The 26,210-nt window shown below is 35.6% G+C and overlaps 1 pseudogene; it reads right to left on the bottom strand.

Moving 5' to 3' along the window:
- Positions 1-474: 474 nt before the first annotated feature.
- Positions 475-25,159, bottom strand: LOC137002685 (polymeric immunoglobulin receptor-like; annotated as a pseudogene).
- Between the last annotated feature and the right edge of the window lie 1,051 nt (positions 25,160-26,210).

The following is a 26,210-nucleotide window of genomic DNA, read 5'->3' on the forward strand; positions in this document are numbered from 1 at the left end:
AGATAAAAGACATTAAATCTCTCAAGATCTCATCAGAGGAGGGTTAAACAACTCCACAAAAGTTAAAAATTTTAAGTTTTTAAATTTTAAGGAGTTATCATCATTTGACACAAAGTCACCTACATCTTGGAAGCCCTGGGGGTAAGCAGATACACATCAAATTTTCATTTTGGGTGAACTATTCCTTTAACAAAATTCAAGAGTCAACACCGATCACCATGATCACTGATCACCCAAACAAAACATTTTCAACCAAACATCAACATCTAAACCCGTGTTAATTCTCTTAAGAACTTCTGTAGACATTTGACAGAAATAAAGTCAGTCTGGATAGTAAGTGAAGCTGGTGAAACTGTTTGTGGATGAGATGTCAAGATGCAATGTCTTTTCTCTTCAGTTGATTTCATCTAAGGCTGGGTCTATGAGTAAAATCCCATAACATTATATTGAATGAGAGCCATAACTAGACACCATATTTATTTTTTATGCATTAATATGATACATACATTGCATTAATCAAAATATTTCTTGATTTACAGATTGAAACATTTCTCATGCATTTCACATACAGTTCTTGAGGAAATCAGCCTAAAAATGGCTCACAGCAGAACATGTTTTTTTTACACAATCAATGATAATAATGCTAAAATATTTCGCAGCTCAAAAAACAAATCCTTAATTAAAAAAAGCCAAATACTGAGTAATTAGTTTTCAAGTGAATGTATATTTCTTCCGGTTTTTCTGGAGTGGTGTGACAAATCTTAATCTGGCCAGAACTGACCGGAACAGCTTTACGTCACACATCGATTAAGAATAAAATTAGAAAAGCAGAAGAAAATGTACCTTTGCAAACATACATTTTGCAGTTGTAGAAAAACCCTTACTAGTTAATACGATAATCTGACACAACCATGACCTCTCAATCTGCAAACAACACATTTTAAAACATCTGCTGAAAGTTCTTCTTTTTCTTTCTCACATCCTTTGTGGCTTTAAAGGAAAAGTTACATGATGTAAAACAGACAAAGATGCTATTACTTGAGATTGTAATATGCATAATGTGAATCGCCAGCGTGTCAGAGATCATCTGCTCTTAGTGACGTTTCACAGTGCTGTAGATCACTTCATCTTGGTCAGGAGGATGGCTCTGAGAATGATTTAATAAAACACAAGATGAAGCTAGTGATTAAAATCATTAAGATCCTACATTTCCACAGAAAAATTTGTGAGATCACCTGCTTGGGCATAAAGAGACCTGCTGTTTTTGTTCATTGTCCTTTACTTTCTTGAAGACCTCATACATCACAGTGGTTTCTGTCTGTACAAGAGGAGCGCAAACAGAACTTTGTAAGATTATTGAGATGGTATGAATGTAAAGTCATGTTGCAGTGTTAGATGGTGTATGTCTGATATTTCAAGGCCTAAACACACCTCAGAGCAGACGTCTGGTCCTTGTGTGGGCAAATCTTAAAACAGGAAGAATCGCATTAGAACAGGAAGAATCATATTAAAAATGTAAAAGGTTTTTTTTCTAGACAGACTACTATACAAATTAAAAAAATAATATTCACGGAGACTAAAATATGAGTTTTCACAAAAGGTAATGTAATGCGACCATCTCCTGCAATAAATCCTGTGAAATTGGATTTGAGGCATTAGCAGTGGAATATTGCTCTGAATTGAATAGGCAAATGTTGAACTGACTGCGTTTTTGTATAATCCTCCAGATCACCAAAACCAGCATCAGAAGCAGAAGTAGCGGCACAGCAGTCCAGGGAAGCAGAAAAATCCCGTCCCTGTGTTCAGATGAGGTAACCTCTGTATCATTACTTGTTTGGTGGTTTTCACGTATAGAGCTGTTACTACAAATAGAATCATTTTGGGTTTAAAATAACAATAACATAATAAAGAAAAGTCCATTTTTAAATCTGTAGGCAGCAAAATCTTTCCACCTCTAACTACAGTGAGATCATTATCTAACATTCTTAGTGATTAATTCAGCTTTCAGAGATTAACTTACGAAGAAGGATCAGCATCATCAGAGCTTCTGTCACTTTCAGCTGAGTTTGGAGGACAAAAAGAAAAACATCAGTTAAATATGATAAATAGCTTATATTAAAAAATGGGTAACGCTTTAGATTACAGCCCAGAAAGTGCTGCGTAATTACAACACATTTACAGAGTACACAGCAAAATCCCCAGAGTTAAATCAACTCTGCTCAGATTACATATGGTCCCTCTATATATAGTGTTAAAGTAACACTGAAGCAGAGTTAAAGAGATAATTAAGTGATTAAATTATGATTGAGCATTAGTGATGAACACCTGCTGTTAACAAGCAGAATCACTGAAGAGAAACACAATAACTACAAAGGACTTCCAGCCACAGCCTTAGATGAAATCAACTGAAGATAAAAGACATTAAATCTCTCAAGATGTGATTAAACAACTCCACAAACAGCATATTATCTCATTAATTTTAGCTCTGTTTCAGTGTTATTTTAACTCTATAGAGGGACCATATATTCTCTGAGCAGAGTTGATTTAACTCTGATAATTATAGTGTAAAGTAAGTACGTGTAACTTATAGGTGAACAATATGTAACGTCTTGGGAATAAAGGGGTAACAACCAGGAAAATAACAAATTATTTACACTATAAGTATTTTAGAACCAAGGGGGACTTTTACTATAATGATAGACAACAATCTTACATTTGGGAACAATTTAGCGAGAAAGTGCACTGATTGTTGTTTCAAAGCAAGTAGAAAGAACTATTGCAATCTTTTTTAATACATGGGGCAATATACTCTTCTTTTATGTAGTTACAGGGTATGACATTGCGGGCCGTAAATTAAAGTGGTGCTTGTTACACTCTTGTTTCATGTAGTTACAGAGTAAGTAATTAAAAAAAACTTAAACAATTTGTTATCACTCGGAAACCTTTATCTGAAAAACAACTTATTTCAAAACAGATTTAAAGTTACAACACTTCTTATTCGTTTCTCTTGCTTGGCTTCCTCCTCCTCTTGTTCCTCATCTGAGATGTGTACGACTTTCCTTCTTAAGATGAACACAAACAAAGAAAATTATGTCTAGTTATGGCTCTCATTCAATATATTGGTAACACTTTACAATAAGGTTCATTAGTTAGCATTAGTTAACATGAACTAATAATGAACTGCACTTTTACAGCATTTATTAATCTTTGTTAATGTTAATTTAAACATTTACTAATACATTATTAAAATCTTGTTAACATTAGTTAATGCACTGTGAACTAACATGAACAAACAATGAACAACTGTATTTTCAGTAACTAACGTTAACAAAGATTAACAAATACAGTAACCTATGTATTGCTCATGGTTACTTCATGTTAGTTAATACATTAACTAATGTTTAACTAATGAACCTTATTGTAAAGTGTTACCAATATATTTTTTAGAAAAATAAATAATATCTGGGAACGCTTTATAATTCAACTTCATGTGTTCTTAAAAGTCGAACAAGCGACACATACAGCAATAACTACCGTAATCCATACGACACCAATGGATGAATCAATGTCTTCTGAAGTGAAATGATACGTTTTTGTAAGAAAAATATCAAATATTTACAAAATTTTTAAACTTTAAAGGTGCCCTAGAATTGAAAATTGAATTTACCTTGGCATAGTTAAATAACAAGAGTTCAGTACATGGAAATGACATACAGTGAGTCTCAAACTCCATTGTTTCCTCCTTCTTATGTAAATCTCATTTGTTTAAAAGACCTCAGAAAAACAGGTGAATCTCAACATAACACCGACTGTTACGTAACAGTCGGGATCATTAATATGTATGACCCCAATATTTGCATATGCCAGCTCATGTTCAAGGCATTACACAAGGGCAGCCAGTATTAATGTCTGGATCTGTGCACAGCTGAATCATCAGACTAGGTAAGAAAGCAAGAACAATAGTGAAAAATGGCAGATGGAGCGATAATAACTGACATGATCCATGATAACATGATATTTTTAGTGATATTTGTAAATTGTCTTTCTAAATGTTTCGTTAGCATGTTGTTAATGTACTGTTAAATAAAATAATAAATACCATACTCACATCATCACATGAACTTGTTTTTTATTAATGCTCAGAACAAAATACACAGATAATATCAGATAATTATAACGAGAAACAAACTAGACAGAATAACAGAGACGGCAGTATGTTGTTATTTTTTCGTTTTCTGTCTGAATGAGTCGAAGATTCAATTATTGTTGTGCAGAAAAGTATATGTACACTCATACACACCTCGGGTCGTTGGCGACCCTATACAATTTTTACAAAAAATGAATACAAAAAATAAGCATTCTTTTATAATTTTATGTTTTTTCTTCTTGTTATATTCTTTATAATGAATTGATTGAGGAATACCAAGAAGGTTGATGTCTAACTTTAAAAAATGAACGAGGAGGAGGGTAGTGAATGACGTCCCGGGTCACAAAAGACCCAAGGTATGCATTTAAGGGTTAAAGTGAAAGTACACCTTTGATGGACAAAATAAATATGATTTCACACAAAAAAGTGCTCAATATGCACAGAATAAGCATATCTAGTGTGTTTTAACAAGAATTGAAGTATGTCAGGAAAGAAAATTAATATTAAAAAATATTTATAGAAGATTTACTCATTTAAACTTGTCTTTAATTATTCAGTTTGGGTTAAAGTATAGTATATTATAGAAAACTAAACTAAACTAGCCAGAAAAGATGATATATAAACATTATTTTAGTTATTACACAGACAGCAATGTAGGCTCTTGCATATCCAAATCAAACCCGAGTTTGCTGTCTTTTTCGCCGAATTTGCAGTCTTGTAAACATGTTCATGCGTCAGATGATGTAAAACACAAAGCTTACCTCATTCGTGTGCAGCAATGGATGACACAAGGCCTTTATTTATTTATTTTTATTTATTTTACGTTTATATGTGAGTGTTGTACACCTTGAATGTTAACAAACTTTCAAGACTATCAAGTTTAACAATGACCAATTATAAAAACACATTTATAGCTGTCTTTGTAAAGAAATGCTCACTTTATATGCAGCTTCGAGCCGCTGCTGTGACGCTGTACAAACACTTCCAGTGTGAATACTCGTGTGTCTCTGCAGCTGCAGTTCACGCTCACGCGCTGCTTCCGCTCTGCTGCCGCTTGCGGTGTGAACCCAGCCTAAGTGTTGTAGACCTGTTTTTAATCAAGTTACTTTTCAATAAAGGTTTCGGAGGCAGTGATAACAGATTGTTTATGTTTTTTTAATCACTTAGCCTACCCTGTAACTACATGAAACAAGAGTATATTTCCCCATGGATTAAAAAAGATTGCAATAGTTCTTTCTACTTGCCTTGAAACAACTTAATCAGTGCACTTTCTCGCTAAAATGCTCCCAAACGTAAGATTGTCTATCATTATAGTATAAGTACCCCTTAGATCTAAAATACTTATAATGTAAATAATTTGTTATTTTCCTGGTTGTTACACCTTTATTCCTAAGACTTTACATATTGTTCCCCTACATGTACTTACTTTATAGGTACACTATAATTATCGAAAGTTACGCTGTAAATTAGTTGTAATTATGCAGTATTTTCCGGGCTGTAATCTAAAGTGTTACCAAAAAATGTAGGCTAATATTTGATACACAGATGCAGTTGCACATCTCAATATACAGGATACAATGGGAACGTTTATTATGTTTATTAAACAATCAATCTTTATCCATTATATATATATATATATATATATATATATATATATATATATATATATATATATATATATATATATATATATATATATATTATAGGCCTATAGTATATACAGTTGCATGAAAAAGTGTGTGAACCTCTTGCAGAATCTGTGAATATGTGAATGATTTTAACAAAATAAGAGAGATCATACATAATGCATGTTATTTTTTATTTACTACTGCCCTGAGTAAGATATTTTACATAAAAGATGTTTACATATAGTCCACAAGACAAAAAAATAGCGGAATTTAGTCTCTTGTTTGTCCTGAGTTAAACTGAGCTCTGTTCTTCAGAAAAATCCTCCAGCTCCTGCAGATTCTTCGGTTTTCCAGCATCTTTTGCATATTTGAACCCTTTACAGCAGACTATGGTTTTGAGATCCATCTTTTCACACTGAGGACAATTGAGGGACTCAAACACAACTATTAAAAAAGTTTCAAACATTCACTGATGCTCCAGAAAATAAACATAATGCATTAAGAGTCAGGGGGTGAAAACTTTTGAACAGGATGAAGTCCAAATTTTCCTTATTTTGTTGGAATATCTTTTTTTACTGCCCTTTGGAAGCAACAGAAGATACTTGTATGTTTCCTGGGATATAAATTAAGTACAAACTGGTTGTGTTTGAGTCCCTCAGTTGTCCTCAGAGTGAAAAAATGGATATCTTACTCAGGACAGTACTAAAAAAAAAATAACATTTTGTATGATCTCTCTTATTTTGTAAATATTATTCACATTTTTACATATTCTGCAACGGGTTCACAAATGTGATTTAATATTTATAAATGTTTTATTATTTTGATATAATAAAACACAACAAAATAAATTATAATTTAAAAATTTATTTATTATAATTTCATATATAAATAAAAGCATTATGTTTTATGTCAATTAAATACTTTTTTCACAAGATAAATGAAATAAAGGACTTACTTGTAATTTTATATTTATTGTCCCTCTGAACAAAGAGTTGAACAGGAACCTGCAGCTCTCCTACTGAGCAGAAGTACCATCCAGAATCCCTGAGTCTCAGTCCAGTCATCAGCACAGTGAAGGAGCTTCTCCCATCATCACTGATCTGGACTGATGGATTCTGGGATGTGTTAGTCCTCCCTGCTGTGTAACATCTCTGATCTTTAATTCTGCACCACTGTTTGAGTTTATTCTGATATCCAGAACTGTAGAAACACTGGACACTGACATCACCACCTTCATGTCCAGATACACTGCTGCTCATCACAGACACATCAGGAGCTGAACACACAGACATCAACAACAATTTGAATTAAATATTTTGTTAAATCTAAACAGGTATCTATGTAGTACAAAAGTAAAACAAAAAAAAAGTTTTTACCTTGTTTAACAGTTAAATACAAATGTTTTCCATCATCTAGTTTTCCATCAATCTCCACAGCACACCAGTAATGTCCAGAGTCTGAGGATGTTGAATTGTTGAGTTTCACAGTAAAAATATTCTGTGCTGGATAATCAGTTATTGTCCATTTCCCTGTATCGTTTGTACGGGCTGTGATTGTGCAAGAAATCCAAGGTGACCCTCTACACCAGTATTTTGGTTTCAGTTCATACTGACTGTCATACAGACACGGGATTGTAACAGTTTCTCCTTCTCTCACAGTTACATGATCTAATGTCTTCATGCTCAGAGTTCCTGTAGACACAAACACACACATCGGCAAAATTCTACTGTAAATTACAGTTTATTTCTCAAACCACTGCTTTAATTTATTTATATGAATCTGTTTAGTGTTGAATTTACAGTAGGTGAAATATGGAAAAGGGGCCTCTAAGTTTAATATATTATATTATATTATATATTATATATTATATTATATTATATTATATTATATTATATTATATTATATTATATTATATTATATTATTGTCACGATCACCGTCAGTTCCTGTCACTTCCCGGACTCCAATTCCCATCATCCTCCCAGCCAGTCACATGCTCACACTCCACACCAGTCGCCACATACAGCTTTGCACATGACTTGGACTATAAAAGACTCACACACTCATCACCTGATCGCTAAGTCTTGTTTACCTTGTGTGCAATTCCGAGCGTTTATATCCTGTCTGCCTGTAGTTACCGTTCCTGTCTGTTACCCGTTATTGACCCGTTGCTGCCTGTCCTGATCCTTGCCTTGTCTGCTGTTCTGTGAATGCTATCTGCCTGCCTCGATCCACTACCTGCACCCTGACTATAATTCTGCCTGTCCCTTGCTATTCCTGTTTGCTCCTTTTTGACTCTGCCTGTACGACCACGCTTACTTCAATAAAGCTGCATATGGATCTTACCATGAGTCCCGTATCGTTACTGATGGATCCGAAATGGTCAATATTCATGTTCATGCACTTTTATTAATATTCATTTTTAATCATTTATGGCTTATGATTTATCAGTTTTAATTTTGCTTTCATATATTTATGTCCTAATACTTTATATATTAATTCTTATCATATTTTCAAGTATTTACTTGTTATTGTACCCTTATGGTTATTTTATATTTAAGAGTATGATTGCTATGTTCAATTGTTCTTCAAGTGTGACAGGTCACGCTGACACGTTTGTGGTTAGACATTGGACGCCTGCAGAATTAACCATTTGAATTTGAAATCTGATCAAAATATGTCTGTTATTTTTCCTGATGACATTTAAAAGGGTAAGATTTGCAAAATTCCCAAAGGGGGTCAAAACAACTTTTATCTCTATTTTTGACACTGGACCAGTAGATGACGTAATGGGTGAAATTAACCTTTTCTTTTAGAACAAAAACATAAATTTGAGTGGGATGTGAATTTCCCTATATGCTCATGGTATAAAGCTGACCAAGTCACTGATAATTCAGCTTTTTCCCTCCTTTCTCTCCTTGGCTTCTACTTCTTGTCTCTTATCTGCAAACGTCTTAATTATTGCTCTTTTTGATCTTCATCTATTGGATACAATACTCTAAATTTTACAATACTCTAAGTTTTATTATTAACTATTGACTGCTTCTTTATGGTTGTTAATTTACCTTTTGGTTTTATTAAGTATTTTCATTATCAATTAAAGTTTGCGTGTGAGGCTAAATTTAATTGTAATGAATAATAATTTTTCATCAACTTTATCATCTGCCTGGATCTCATTTTCCCAAGTTTCTGCATCAGTTACAATTATATTATATTATATTAATGTGTTCAGGTATAGTCTGAGGAATCGTAGTTTTAGGAATAGTGAGATAAAGAGTACATCAAATGAAATGTTAAATTTGTGTTAAGAACTTTCTTTTTATGATATGATTTATTTTCTGATTTATTTTAATGTTGTCATTTCAAAAATGTATGTACTATCAAAAATCAGTGTAGTTATCTTGTGGTTACTGAAATGTTTAAATCTGTTGAAAACTTTCTTATTCAACATGAAATTAAAAAACAGAATTTCCTTCGTGTTCAAGTCTTACACAGCAGGATATAAACTACTTTACAGTCTCAGCGCTGTAAAGTAGATTATACTATTTAATATATGAAGTACTCCTTGCTCACCCTGCGGTGTCTTTTTAGGAAGTGAAATCAAATAATATAAAGAAACAACAGGAGGACAAGGTAGTTTATTTAAAAACAAACAAACATACAAGCATGTTTTGAGGGTAGAATGTAATTTCTGTGTCTTACCTGCAGTGTAAAGTAAAACACCAAAGAGCATCGGAGGAAGAGCCATATGACCGACAGAGTGAGTAAAAGACAGAACCTGAAATGAACATTTGACTTCCTTCTTCTGATAATGAGCCGTTCCTATTTCTGATGCAACTGTAGTCAGAAGAGACATCGCAGACCATTCCTGTGCACGCGCACACACACACACACACACACACACACACACACACACACACACACACACACACACACACACACACACACACACACACACACACACACACACACACACACTTAAACAGCTAAATGCAGGAGAGGTTTGACACAGGAGTATTGTTTAAATGTTAGTTAAACATGCACTTGAAGCAAAGGACAGGGACAGCCTTACAGTACAACACTTACTAAAGAAATATGAGCAAAAATATACATAAAATGTACAAAACACATAAACAAAAGCTGAAGGCCTCACAGCTTATTGACTCTTAGTTTATAAAAAGGAATATATTATAGTTATATATTATACATGTTGTGCTTCATGCATCACGAACCAGGCAGAACAGAATATACACAAGCTGCTTAAAATCATTCAATGTGTCCAAATATGATGAAGGAATTAGTATTAACTAGGCATGTATATCTCAGTATGATTTTGCAAATGCCCAATGGAAAAAAAAGAAAAGAAAAAAAAGTTTTCTAACAGTAGATTTCCCTTTACTTCCTTTTTTTTATTTTTTATTTTTTTATGACTGATCATGTCGCTAGATAAGACCCTTATTCCTCATCTGGGATCATGTAGAGCCCTTTGAACCTCCATTTCATTTCGACTGAAGAAAGAAAGACATAAACATCTTAACTGGATGACATGAAGGTGAGTAAATTATCAGGAAGTTTTAATTCTGAAGTGAACTAATCCTTTAACACTAAACTGCCAGTAATTTGGCACTTTCTTTCACAGTATTGCATTAATAGAAAGTATTAAAAAAAAAAAAAAGTTTAAACAGTATTTTTCTGAGGTGCTGAAACAGTTATGACGTAGCCATGCGCTATTACTAGACTGTCTCATTCTAGAGTTTAATGCTGAGGAGGACTACAAGCCTCTGAAGGACTGGACTAGGAGGGACAGAGCCCATGGATTACTTTAACGATGTCTTGACTACCTTTGAGCTGTCAATGGAGGGACAGAAAGCTCTCTGATTTCATTTAAAAGATTTTTGTTTGTCTTACGGGTTTGGAACAACATGAGGGTGAGTAATTGATGACAGAATTTTCATTTTCAGGTGAACTAACCTTTAAAAAGTTCAGGAAGTTTCACATCAGAACAAAAAGAAAAACCTAAAACTTCACTGAGATGTTAAAATGTTACAATGCGAACATCACACATGTGAGATGATTATTGAACAGGTCAAGGCATCATGAATGATGCATTAAAAATTGCATTTAAAAAATGTTGATATGAATTTGAGAAGATAAAGAGGTACATTGTAAAACTGGTATGGAGATAAAATTCGCCAGCAGATGGCGCTACACATACAGGACAAATATGAGCAACTTAATGCAGAGAATGTTATGTCCTTATTTATTGTGCAATTAAAATAATAAAAAAACACACAAAGAAAAAATATATAAAAAGTCAAATAACATTTTTTTTAATTAACTAACAAAACTGCATTTATGTAACCCTACACTTTATGAAGGCCTAATTTGGACTTGCATGAAAAGAAACACGAAGATTGCAGCTCTTTCTAAAGTCTTGATGTGTCGTCTTTGTACTCCATTTGGTCAAGAATCCACTCTAATGTACCTGTAAGATGCAGAGAAATTAAATGCATTTCTATGCAAGACTGGAATTATTCATCTCTTGGTGCTCTTTTTATTGACAATTATATCACATATTTTATTAATCATCATTAGGTATCATTTGAAAGCGTAAACCCTCAGTATTCTTAATCTTTGCGCTATGATGGAAATGGTTCTTTACAGGGGTAATTAACCAAACAATTGTGGGGCTCTATTGGCTTCCGTAGTATTTTTTCCCCCCCATGCTATGGAAGTCAGTGATGGCCACAACTGTTGGGTTACAAACATTCTTCAAAATATCTTCTTTTGTGTTCAGCAGAAGAAAGACATTTATACAGGTTTGGAACATGAGGGTGAATAAATGACTTTTTTTGGGTGAACTATCCCTTTAAATCCTTTTAACAGGCTCCTCCCCCTAATGGGTGGTGTCATGTTTCATATTACAATATTTACTGCACTCTTTACAATCCAAATATCGTTGGAAAGATCTGAGACTCAAGGTTTGGATAGTGCATTTGCATGTCTATGTTCAAAAATGACGGTGGCAGTTAACGTTTAAAACTGAAATGGTAGAAATAGAATTATAATGAATTATTACTAATTTACAGTGATTTACTTTGAATTGCTCATAACTTTATTAAGAAGGAGCAGGGTGTGTATGTTATAAACTCACAGTCTTGCGGGTTTTTTTCACAGAGCTGTAGATCACATGACCCTCTGGATCCACTGATGATAAACTCTGTGAATAAACATGATCAGTGGTAAGAATCTCAAGTTTCACAACCATTAGTGTGTAATTTCTGTGTCAAATGACGGAAATGCAAAAAAGTGTGTTAATTTACAAACAAGTTTCTCTTTTGAATTGGACAAACAGACTGTTTGACACATTCAGAACATTCAAATGCCTTATGAAAGATCACAGAACTGTATAACACTGAACTGTCATCCACTGAGGCAGAAGACTGTGAATAAACACATTTGATTATCATTAATTTGCAATCAGCATCTCAGTAAATGTCTACAGATAGGACTGAAGACTTGATGACTGGATGTCATCTGGTTTTCAGAGGGTGACTGCATCAAACAAACACAGATTTAGATTATTTTCTGACGATTTCTGAATTCTGAATTTTCTGAATGTAAAATACTCACTGCATTACTGGTGCTGTTGAAATGTTCTTCTTCTCTAATGTGACCCCTCTCTGTCAGAGTGAAATATGAAGATTAAATATCATATTTTCAATGGCCACTCTTAAAAACCTTTATGGAAACTTTCCATCAAACAAAAGGTTCTTTAGATTTTTAAAATGCTCTTAACAGTAACAACAAAAGGGTTTTAAGAACTGTTCGCTGAATGGTTCTTTGGAGAACCAAAAATGGTTCTTCAATGGTAACAACAACAACAACAAAAAACATTTGGAACCTTTATGTTTAAGATTAGAATTAAAGTTGACAGGGGTTTATGAATAAAATACACAAAAGGTATAAAATACTTAGATGCTTAGAAGACTTCTGCCCCTTTCATCCAGACCGGCCCGCGCCACCCCCTCTGGCCCCTGGCTATAAGCGAAGGTCATTAGGAACTTTAGATTTGCACCACTTCCTCTCTTCAGCCCTGAGTCTAGACCGATGCTCATGGAGAGCATCGGTCTATAGACTCAGGGCTGAAGAGAGGAAGTGGTGCAAATCTAAAGATCCTAATGACCTTAGCTTATATCAGTCACTCCATTATTCTTTCTCTACAAATGTCTTAAATGCTAAAACCACATACTATCACAATAAAATTAACAATTCTGCTGATTCCCGCACACTTTTCAAAACTGTCTCTTCTCTTCTTTGCCCTCCTCCCCTCCCTCTCACATCAGCTCTTACAGCTGATGACTTTGCCACATTATTCACACATAAAATAACAACCATCAGCGGCCAATTCTCCACACAATACACTCACAATAACATCTGAATGGAAAACACACAAATTCTCCCCTCCTTCTCCATACTCTCTGAGGCAGATGTTTCCAAACTCTTCCTTTCTAATCACCCTACTACCTGTCCGCTAGACTCTATCCCCACTCATCTTCTTTAGGCCATCTCCTCCTCAATTGTACCTGCACTCACTCACATGATCAATTCTTCCCTTCACACTGGAACATTTCCCACAGCTTTTAAGCAGGATAGGATTACCCCACTGCCTAAAAAGCCCACTCTGAATCCAGCACTTTTAGAAAACTACAGACCAGTATCTCTTCTTCCTTTCATAGCAAAGACACTTGAGAGAGTTGTGTTCAACCAACTGTCTACTTACCTCACACAGAGCAACCTCCTTGACAACCACCAGACAACCACTTCAAGAGTAGCCACTCAGAGACTGCCCTGCTCTCAGTTACTGAAACCCGAGACTCGCACAAGCAACTTCAAAATCATCAGTACTCATCTTGCTGGATCTGTCTGCGGCTTTTGACACCCAGATCCTCCTGTGAACACTCATGTCGAAGGGCATCTCGGGAACCGTACTCCAGTGGTTCAAGTCTTACCTCTCAGGTAGATCCTTCAGGGTATCTTGGAGAGGTGAGGTGTCCAAGTCACATCATCTTGCTACTGGGGTACCTCAGGGCTCAGTGCTTGGACCACTTCTCTTCTCCATCTACATGTCATCACTAGGATCTGTCATTCAGGAACATGGTTTCTCCTATCACTGTTATGCTGATGACACAAAACTCTACCTCTCATTCCAACCAGATGATCCGACGGTTGCTGGTCGCATTGCAGCCTGCCTGACAGCCATTTCTGCCTGGATGAAGGACCACCACCTTCAATTCAACCTTGCAAAAACGGAACTGCTTGTGGTCGGTGCCAACCCAACACTTCATCACAACCTTTCAATTCAACTTGGGTCATCAACTATTACTGCTTCCAGGACAGCCAGGAACCTTGGAGTGGTGATGGATGATTGTTTAAGCTTCACAGATCATGTTGCTACAACGGCCCGGTCCTGCAGATTTGCCTTGTACAACATCAGGAAGATTAGACCCTTCCTATCGGAGCATTCCACAAAAATTCTTGTCCAAGCTCTTGTTCTATCCAGACAGGACTATTGTAATGCTCTCTTGGCTGGCCTTCCAGCATGCACTGTCAAGCCTCTTCAACTGATCCAGAATTCTGCAGCAAGAACCGAAGAGAGCGCACGTCACTCCTCTCTTCATCAGTCTGCATTGGCTGCCAGTAGCTGCTCGCATCCAATTCAAGGCTCTGATATTTGCCTACAGAACAACCGCTGGCTCTACACCGCTATACCTTAACTCACTACTTCAGACTTATGCGCCCTCCAGAAACTTGCATTCTGCAAGTGAACGGCGCCTTGTAGTGCCATCACAAAGGGGCACAAAATCACTTTCACAGACCTTTTTTTTTAGTTTTTTTTTACTATTCCTGGCTGGTGGAATGACCTACCACACTCTATCTGAGCAGCTGAGTCTTCAGCCATTTTCAAAAGAAATGCTAAAGACATACTTTGCTACAGCACTTACTTTGATTTCTTTTCTTTTTCAATCTATTTGTGTATTTATATAAAAAAAAAAATCCTTGCTACGAGCACTTTACTGACATAAGTGAGACTTCACACAGCACTTACATACTGTTGTTCTCATGTTGATTTGATTGATTCTACTATTCTCATTTGTAAGTCGCTTTGGAGAAAAGCATCTGCTAAATGACTAAATGTAAATACTATTTATTTTATTTGTCCCTCTGGAATACTTGATTCTGACTGGTCAGTCGTATCATTCTGTTGTCAAATGTGATTTTTGTCCCTGAAACAGAACAAAAACAGAAACAAGTATCTTAGTTTGATCATAATGTTATCATTAATGAAAGAAGCTGTTTATTATGGAAGCCCATTTCCACCACATAAGAAGATTAATGCTTTGGTATATCATATTCATCATAAAAGTTGAATTTTATGTCATAATTTTAATCTTTTATGTCCTAATAATGACTTTGTATCTTATAATTTAGACTTTTTGTCATAGTTATGACATCTCATAATCTTAACTTTTCGTCATAATTGACTTTTTTATATTATACTTTTGACTTTTGTCTGACTTTATAACTTTTATCTCATAATTTCGACTTTTTATGTCATAAATTCTACTTTTAATATGTGGCTGCAATGGGCTTCCATGGTATGAGGTGCATCTAAACAATGATTGTCTCCAGAGTATTATATCATCTTTTCTGATGGATAAATGATCTTCAGAAGAGATAAATATTAAATCAACCCAGTTCAGCTGCTCCTTACTGTTTACTATTTTACTCAAACAATGTAAAAGAGAAAGACAAACATGTTCACTCAACAATGAAAGAACAATCATATCATGTCATTCCAAACCTGTGTGACTTATACGTGGAAACAATGTACTTGTCGCTCTCCTCCATGCACTTATTTCCTCAAAAACATGTTCTCCTTTTTCAGTTCTTTTTAGTTGTGTACAGAAATATCTATCTATCTATCTATCTATCTATCTATCTATCTATCTATCTATCTATCTATCTATCTATCTATCTATCTATCTATCTATCTATCTATCTATCTATCTATCTATCTATCTATCTGCTGATTCCCGCACACTTTTCAAAACTGTCTCTTCTCTTCTTTGCCCTCCTCCCCTCCCTCTCACATCAGCTCTTACAGCTGATGACTTTGCCACATTATTCACACATAAAATAACAACCATCAGCGGCCAATTCTCCACACAATACACTCACAATAACATCTGAATGGAAAACACACAAATTCTCCCCTCCTTCTCCATACTCTCTGAGGCAGATGTTTCCAAACTCTTCCTTTCTAATCACCCTACTACCTGTCCGCTAGACTCTATCCCCACTCATCTTCTTTAGGCCATCTCCTCCTCAATTGTACCTGCACTCACTCACATGATCAATTCTTCCCTTCACACTGGAACATTTCCCACAGCTTTTAAGCAGGATAGGATTACCCCACTGCCTAAAAAGCCCACTCTGAATCCAGCACTTTTAGAAAACTACAGACCAGTATCTCTTCTTCCTTTCATAGCAAAGACACTTGAGAGAGTTGTGTTCAACCAACTGTCTACTTACCTCACACAGAGCAACCTCCTTGACAACCACCAGACAACCACTTCAAGAGTAGCCACTCAGAGACTGCCCTGCTCTCAGTTACTGAAACCCGAGACTCGCACAAGCAACTTCAAAATCATCAGTACTCATCTTGCTGGATCTGTCTGCGGCTTTTGACACCCAGATCCTCCTGTGAACACTCATGTCGAAGGGCATCTCGGGAACCGTACTCCAGTGGTTCAAGTCTTACCTCTCAGGTAGATCCTTCAGGGGTATCTTGGAGAGGTGAGGTGTCCAAGTCACATCATCTTGCTACTGGGGTACCTCAGGGCTCAGTGCTTGGACCACTTCTCTTCTCCATCTACATGTCATCACTAGGATCTGTCATTCAGGAACATGGTTTCTCCTATCACTGTTATGCTGATGACACAAAACTCTACCTCTCATTCCAACCAGATGATCCGACGGTTGCTGGTCGCATTGCAGCCTGCCTGACAGCCATTTCTGCCTGGATGAAGGACCACCACCTTCAATTCAACCTTGCAAAAACGGAACTGCTTGTGGTCGGTGCCAACCCAACACTTCATCACAACCTTTCAATTCAACTTGGGTCATCAACTATTACTGCTTCCAGGACAGCCAGGAACCTTGGAGTGGTGATGGATGATTGTTTAAGCTTCACAGATCATGTTGCTACAACGGCCCGGTCCTGCAGATTTGCCTTGTACAACATCAGGAAGATTAGACCCTTCCTATCGGAGCATTCCACAAAAATTCTTGTCCAAGCTCTTGTTCTATCCAGACAGGACTATTGTAATGCTCTCTTGGCTGGCCTTCCAGCATGCACTGTCAAGCCTCTTCAACTGATCCAGAATTCTGCAGCAAGAACCGAAGAGAGCGCACGTCACTCCTCTCTTCATCAGTCTGCATTGGCTGCCAGTAGCTGCTCGCATCCAATTCAAGGCTCTGATATTTGCCTACAGAACAACCGCTGGCTCTACACCGCTATACCTTAACTCACTACTTCAGACTTATGCGCCCTCCAGAAACTTGCATTCTGCAAGTGAACGGCGCCTTGTAGTGCCATCACAAAGGGGCACAAAATCACTTTCACAGACCTTTTTTTTTAGTTTTTTTTTACTATTCCTGGCTGGTGGAATGACCTACCACACTCTATCTGAGCAGCTGAGTCTTCAGCCATTTTCAAAAGAAATGCTAAAGACATACTTTGCTACAGCACTTACTTTGATTTCTTTTCTTTTTCAATCTATTTGTGTATTTATATAAAAAAAAAAAAATCCTTGCTACGAGCACTTTACTGACATAAGTGAGACTTCACACAGCACTTACATACTGTTGTTCTCATGTTGATTTGATTGATTCTACTATTCTCATTTGTAAGTCGCTTTGGAGAAAAGCATCTGCTAAATGACTAAATGTAAATACTATTTATTTTATTTGTCCCTCTGGAATACTTGATTCTGACTGGTCAGTCGTATCATTCTGTTGTCAAATGTGATTTTTGTCCCTGAAACAGAACAAAAACAGAAACAAGTATCTTAGTTTGATCATAATGTTATCATTAATGAAAGAAGCTGTTTATTATGGAAGCCCATTTCCACCACATAAGAAGATTAATGCTTTGGTATATCATATTCATCATAAAAGTTGAATTTTATGTCATAATTTTAATCTTTTATGTCCTAATAATGACTTTGTATCTTATAATTTAGACTTTTTGTCATAGTTATGACATCTCATAATCTTAACTTTTCGTCATAATTGACTTTTTTATATTATACTTTTGACTTTTGTCTGACTTTATAACTTTTATCTCATAATTTCGACTTTTTATGTCATAAATTCTACTTTTAATATGTGGCTGCAATGGGCTTCCATAGTATGAGGTGCATCTAAACAATGATTGTCTCCAGAGTATTATATCATCTTTTCTGATGGATAAATGATCTTCAGAAGAGATAAATATTAAATCAACCCAGTTCAGCTGCTCCTTACTGTTTACTATTTTACTCAAACAATGTAAAAAGAGAAAGACAAACATGTTCACTCAACAATGAAAGAACAATCATATCATGTCATTCCAAACCTGTGTGACTTATACGTGGAAACAATGTACTTGTCGCTCTCCTCCATGCACTTATTTCCTCAAAAACATGTTCTCCTTTTTCAGTTCTTTTTAGTTGTGTACAGAAATATCTATCTATCTATCTATCTATCTATCTATCTATCTATCTATCTATCTATCTATCTATCTATCTATCTATCTATCTATCTATCTATCTATCTATCTATCTATCTATCTATCTATCTGCTGATTCCCGCACACTTTTCAAAACTGTCTCTTCTCTTCTTTGCCCTCCTCCCCTCCCTCTCACATCAGCTCTTACAGCTGATGACTTTGCCACATTATTCACACATAAAATAACAACCATCAGCGGCCAATTCTCCACACAATACACTCACAATAACATCTGAATGGAAAACACACAAATTCTCCCCTCCTTCTCCATACTCTCTGAGGCAGATGTTTCCAAACTCTTCCTTTCTAATCACCCTACTACCTGTCCGCTAGACTCTATCCCCACTCATCTTCTTTAGGCCATCTCCTCCTCAATTGTACCTGCACTCACTCACATGATCAATTCTTCCCTTCACACTGGAACATTTCCCACAGCTTTTAAGCAGGATAGGATTACCCCACTGCCTAAAAAGCCCACTCTGAATCCAGCACTTTTAGAAAACTACAGACCAGTATCTCTTCTTCCTTTCATAGCAAAGACACTTGAGAGAGTTGTGTTCAACCAACTGTCTACTTACCTCACACAGAGCAACCTCCTTGACAACCACCAGACAACCACTTCAAGAGTAGCCACTCAGAGACTGCCCTGCTCTCAGTTACTGAAACCCGAGACTCGCACAAGCAACTTCAAAATCATCAGTACTCATCTTGCTGGATCTGTCTGCGGCTTTTGACACCCAGATCCTCCTGTGAACACTCATGTCGAAGGGCATCTCGGGAACCGTACTCCAGTGGTTCAAGTCTTACCTCTCAGGTAGATCCTTCAGGGTATCTTGGAGAGGTGAGGTGTCCAAGTCACATCATCTTGCTACTGGGGTACCTCAGGGCTCAGTGCTTGGACCACTTCTCTTCTCCATCTACATGTCATCACTAGGATCTGTCATTCAGGAACATGGTTTCTCCTATCACTGTTATGCTGATGACACAAAACTCTACCTCTCATTCCAACCAGATGATCCGACGGTTGCTGGTCGCATTGCAGCCTGCCTGACAGCCATTTCTGCCTGGATGAAGGACCACCACCTTCAATTCAACCTTGCAAAAACGGAACTGCTTGTGGTCGGTGCCAACCCAACACTTCATCACAACCTTTCAATTCAACTTGGGTCATCAACTATTACTGCTTCCAGGACAGCCAGGAACCTTGGAGTGGTGATGGATGATTGTTTAAGCTTCACAGATCATGTTGCTACAACGGCCCGGTCCTGCAGATTTGCCTTGTACAACATCAGGAAGATTAGACCCTTCCTATCGGAGCATTCCACAAAAATTCTTGTCCAAGCTCTTGTTCTATCCAGACAGGACTATTGTAATGCTCTCTTGGCTGGCCTTCCAGCATGCACTGTCAAGCCTCTTCAACTGATCCAGAATTCTGCAGCAAGAACCGAAGAGAGCGCACGTCACTCCTCTCTTCATCAGTCTGCATTGGCTGCCAGTAGCTGCTCGCATCCAATTCAAGGCTCTGATATTTGCCTACAGAACAACCGCTGGCTCTACACCGCTATACCTTAACTCACTACTTCAGACTTATGCGCCCTCCAGAAACTTGCATTCTGCAAGTGAACGGCGCCTTGTAGTGCCATCACAAAGGGGCACAAAATCACTTTCACAGACCTTTTTTTTTAGTTTTTTTTTACTATTCCTGGCTGGTGGAATGACCTACCACACTCTATCTGAGCAGCTGAGTCTTCAGCCATTTTCAAAAGAAATGCTAAAGACATACTTTGCTACAGCACTTACTTTGATTTCTTTTCTTTTTCAATCTATTTGTGTATTTATATAAAAAAAAAAAATCCTTGCTACGAGCACTTTACTGACATAAGTGAGACTTCACACAGCACTTACTGTTGTTCTCATGTTGATTTGATTGATTCTACTATTCTCATTTGTAAGTCGCTTTGGAGAAAAGCATCTGCTAAATGACTAAATGTAAATACTATTTATTTTATTTGTCCCTCTGGAATACTTGATTCTGACTGGTCAGTCGTATCATTCTGTTGTCAAATGTGATTTTTGTCCCTGAAACAGAACAAAAACAGAAACAAGTATCTTAGTTTGATCATAATGTTATCATTAATGAAAGAAGCTGTTTATTATGGAAGCCCATTTCCACCACATAAGAAGATTAATGCTTTGGTATATCATATTCATCATAAAAGTTGAATTTTATGTCATAATTTTAATCTTTTATGTCCTAATAATGACTTTGTATCTTATAATTTAGACTTTTTATGTCATAAATTCTACTTTTATGTCATAATTATGATTTGCTAAAGCATGATTTTATACTTTTAATGTCATAATTTAATTTTTTGTCATAATTATGTATTTTATCTCATAATTTAGACTTTTTGTCATAGTTATGACATCTCATAATCTTAACTTTTCCTCATAATTGACTTTTTTATATTATACTTTTGACTTTTGTCTGACTTTATAACGTTTATCTCATAATTTAGACTTTTTATGTCATAAATTCTACTTTTAATATGTGGCTGCAATGGGCTTCCATAGTATGAGGTGCATCTAAACAATGATTGTCTCCAGAGTATTATATCATCTTTTCTGATGGATAAATGATCTTCAGAAGAGATAAATATTAAATCAACCCAGTTCAGCTGCTCCTTACTGTTTACTATTTTACTCAAACAATGTAAAAAGAGAAAGACAAACATGTTCACTCAACAATGAAAGAACAATCATATCATGTCATTCCAAACCTGTGTGACTTATACGTGGAAACAATGTACTTGTCGCTCTCCTCCATGCACTTATTTCCTCAAAAAGGACCTAACAAAAGGACCTAACCTTCTACTACTTCCAAATTGTGAACAAATCATTTAGATCAGATTTGGAAACATGATCAACAGGTTCATTAAAAAGATCTGAATTATTAATTCATCACTACTTCTTTCCTGAATACTTCTGAACATGCTAAAAGAGCAGATGCCAAGACTTTCAGTGTTATTGAGATAAAAAAAAAAAATATTGTTTAGCTTCAGAAGAGTTAGAATATAGTCATATGGACCACTTTCATAAAACCTTTATGGTGGTTTTGTAAACTTTGTTGAAGCTTGAAAGTAAATCCTATTTATTGTAATTGCATGTAAAAGAGCAAACAGTAAAGGAAAGTCTTTTGTTAAAATATAAATCAAACTAATATTTACAGATATGCTTTATTAGACCGACTCAGTCATACTCTCACATATACACATTAATATGTTGCTATCAGATCCAGTATTAATGTCTTTGAACAGCGATCACATCAAATAAAAGGCCATGAATTGCAGTTATTATTAATAAAGAAGTATTAATCAATGATATATCACTAGAGAATCATATTAAAGAATCAACACTGACTGTTTTGATCTTTTTACAACTCAAAGGATAGACCACCACCCACCCAAAATGTCAAATGTTAAAAATGTCACCTACATTTCTGTCTCAGAGTCAGATGGTGGAGCTGTTGGAATATTTGTCACAGCTTGAAAGGAGAAAAACATGAGGTTAGTTTTAGTGCATTAAGAGTGTCACAGTTTTTATACAGTAGCTGAATTGATTTATGATCTTACCACGTTTGGGTTCATTGACACTGAGTTGAACAGGAACCTGCAGATCTCCAGCAGAGCAGAAGAACCATCCAGAATCACTAAGTCTCAATCCAGTCATCAGCACAGTGAAGGATCTTCTCCCATCATCATCACTGATCTGGAATTCTGGGATGTGTCAGTTCTCCCCACTGCGTAACATCTCTGATCTTTATATCTGCACCAGTGTTTGAGTTTATACTGATATCCAGAACTGTAGAAACACTGGACTCTGACATTACCACCTTCATGTCAAGATACACTGCTGCTCACCACAGACACATCAGGAGCTGAACACAGTCAAAAAGACTAGATTTGTCAATATATAGGCTTTAATGTTTAAATATCTATTGATGGTTTGTTTTTTTAATGACAAAAACAGTTCTATTTTTGGAAAATGTTAAGGCCCCTTCACACCAAAAGTGAAATGAATAAGCCGCAGGCTAAAGGAAATGCAGAGGGAGCAGCTGAACAAACTTTCAGCTGTGCAGCCATTCTGGATCACAGAAGAATAGGGCAGAAGAAGAAAGTTCAACACTCTTACTTCAGCAATAAATGTTTTATATGTTAAATATGTTTGCTTAGAATGGTTAAATTAGATCATCGAAGGTCAGCATTAAAGACATTGCTTAATAAATTGAGATTAAATACATAAAATATATTTGACTTTAGTGAATCAAAACACCATTTGCAGCGGTCTCTGATCCGATTCACGTAATGAACTCCAAGGAACCAGAATCATTAAGATGAATCAAATTCAGAACAAGTAATGTTGATTCGACAGTAAATGAAGAACAATCATGGTATCTCAGCAACTTAAAATAGTTGGTGCAACATGGGTTCTTCATTAGTCACCGTCTTCAGTTAACATGTTCTCCTTTTTCAGTTCTTTTTAGTTGTGTACAGAAATATCTATCTATCTATCTATCTATCTATCTATCTATCTATCTATCTATCTATCTATCTATCTATCTATCTATCTATCTATCTATCTATCTATCTATCACACCTAACCCAACTGTAACTGTATCATTATTTATAATGTTCCTTATAGCTACATTATTTCATATTTATATTACATTCTATTTTAATAAAATGCATTATCATGTTTCTCAGAAAAAAAAACAAAAGTAAATTTGAAAGATATTCTTTACCTGATTTTACCGTCAGATACAAATAATAACCAGCGTCTGGAGTGCCATAACCACCAATCTCCACAGCGCACCAGTAATATCCAGAGTCTGAGGTCTCCAGACTGTCCCATCGCACTGTAAAAATACTCTGGTCTGGATAATCAGTGATGGAATATTTTCCTGTCTCATTTGCATATGCCAATATACGGCAATCGCTCCAAACTGTCCCCTGACACAAATATTTGCGGTTTTCTTTATGTTGTTTATCATACACACATGGAATAATGCCAGATGATCCAGATTTCACTGCTATATTAAGTTTCAGTCTATTAACTCCAGCAGCACCTGAAGACAAGAACAAATGTAGAGGAGAAAACATAAAACACTCACAAACTGTACATGTACTGATGTTAATGTATATAGTATAATTATAGCTTAAAGAATTCAAGTTAAACCATTTAAAATATTTAACAACAGACTGTATAATAGTGTAATAATGCTTTTAAATAGAATTATAGTTTTGTTTTACCTGAGATGTAAAGTAAAAACCCAGAGAGGATCAGAGGGTGAATCATGTCTACAATGGAGTATGTGTGAGAGAGAGGAGCTGGTCACTTGTGTCTCTGTTTCCTCTTGTTTCAGAGAAGAAATATCACCTGAAACCACGTGAGTGTTAAAAAATGAGCAAATAAGCCACAGCAGCAAACTCAAACTAGCCACAACACAACAACAAATCAAAATTTTACTTGTGGCTAATTTGAATTGTGAACAAGTTAATGCATTTTAAATGACAGCAGTGTATAATCTGCATCAGCAGGTTCACTTTAGCAATTTAATATGTAACATTTACTGGAAAAGAGAGGGTAGTTAATTACTGCACAAATACTGAACAAAATGTTACATTAGCTGCCCTTTTGACAAAACTGTCAAAGTGATTAACACAAACTGTTGTTTAATTGTTAGCTTGTTTTATTTTTTATTCATGTGTTCAATAATTTTGCTGTTTTACAATAAAAATGTTTTCTTTTGTTTACCTTTTTTAAATTAATACGATTAAAATGAAATGTCTGGAGTTGGTGGAAGGGGTTGGTTTAAAATATTTTAAACAAGCAAAATTGATTAACAAAATAAATGCATCTAAACTGTCCATGTTTTCAGATGTTACAACTCAAAAGACCTCAAAATGTGAGAAATTATATCAGTAAAAAAAAAAAAAAAAAAAAAATATATATATATATATATATATATATATATATATATATATATATATATATATAGATATATATATATTGTTGCAACTATCCCTAGTCTCATATTTCCTTAAAATATTTCCCAATTATGTCAATTTAAAAATATATTTGAAAATATTTCTACTACAGTTCTAAATGTGGGTGCATTCGTTCCGGTAATAAGTGTGCTGAACCTCTGAGCAAAAAAGAAAATAATGTGTGAATCTGTAGGGTTGCACCAGCCGTTCGTAAGTTCTTTCTTAAATTGGAAAGTAAAGTCCACACTAGTGGCTTAGTAACTACTAGCTAGTTTGTAACTAACTCTGTACTTTATTCGGTTGCACCATTTGTTCTTAAGGCAGAACGTAGCTAGTAGCTCGTAAGGTCTCCGTAAAGTAATGCGTAGTCGCATAATATGACGTTTACCTTCAGTTATCCAAATACAGGAGCAGAAGTTGTTGAAATTCCGTGAATTTCAGTTTATCCTTCATTCTGACTTATTTTGCCTCACGTAGCTAACAGTAAAAATAAGTTCCCATTAAATATAATAGCCTACTACTTAATCATAAATGTTTTTATATGTAAATAACATTCAGAAACTGTAACGAAATTAATAAGGATCAATAAATAAATACTGAAACAACAACAAAAACATAAGAAATTACATTTATTGATTATGCACAACACGGAGTGATAGGACCGATGCACACAGCGGTGCGCTGTTTAACGGGTTCGTGTTGAAGAGTGTCTAACAAAGTAATCTTTTCACATGATGTTCTCTCTCTTAAAATTTAAGAGAGTGTAAATGTCAGCAGCATCATATATGTGTAAAGAATGAAGTCTGTCAGGTAAAACAAGAGCTTATTGATGCAGTTCAGTCAGTCTGCTATTTTATTCCAACCGTTACTCCTGATAGGAGGCTTCCGTAAATATTTAGTGTATACGTAGAGTTACGCTTCAACTAAGTTTAATGGTGCAACACAAAAATATTTAGTAGTGCGTAAGTTGTAACTTAGTGCCCATTTACGTCAAAACTAGTCTACGTTGTAACTTGCGCACAGCTGGTGCAACTGGCCCCTGATCTACACTGTGAGTGAGCAGAAATCAACCACAAAAACACATGAGTAAGTAAAGCAGAGTCTGACTTCTGCTCCACTTAGTTTTCATCACATGGACAACAGAACACAGTGCACAGAAAAATTACTTTTAATTTTAAATATGCATGTTTGTAAAAATGAAAACAGACAACAGAATACTGTACAAGTAAAACAAATATATATATTACAGTGAAGAGATGAAACAGACAAAATATATAATTTAGACAATCCATTTTTTCTCAAGAGACAAATAAGGCTCATTATTTGTGAGTCGACAATGATTTGTGCTTTTCACATTCAGTACTGGGGGTTGCGCTGTTGAGCTTATATACGGGAACCAACTATTAACGTCTGTTCATGTGGGTCCTTTTGAAGAAATGGGGTGAATCAAGCAAACGTAAAGTTAACTTCATGTGTTTTTATATGTGGATCTGTTAGATGTACATGTAAATCAAGCTTAAATGTTAAACATTCTATTTTTTTTTTTTTTTCTTGT

This window comes from Chanodichthys erythropterus, chromosome 16 (assembly GCF_024489055.1).
Source record: "Chanodichthys erythropterus isolate Z2021 chromosome 16, ASM2448905v1, whole genome shotgun sequence".
In the NCBI taxonomy this organism is placed as follows: domain Eukaryota; kingdom Metazoa; phylum Chordata; class Actinopteri; order Cypriniformes; family Xenocyprididae; genus Chanodichthys; species Chanodichthys erythropterus.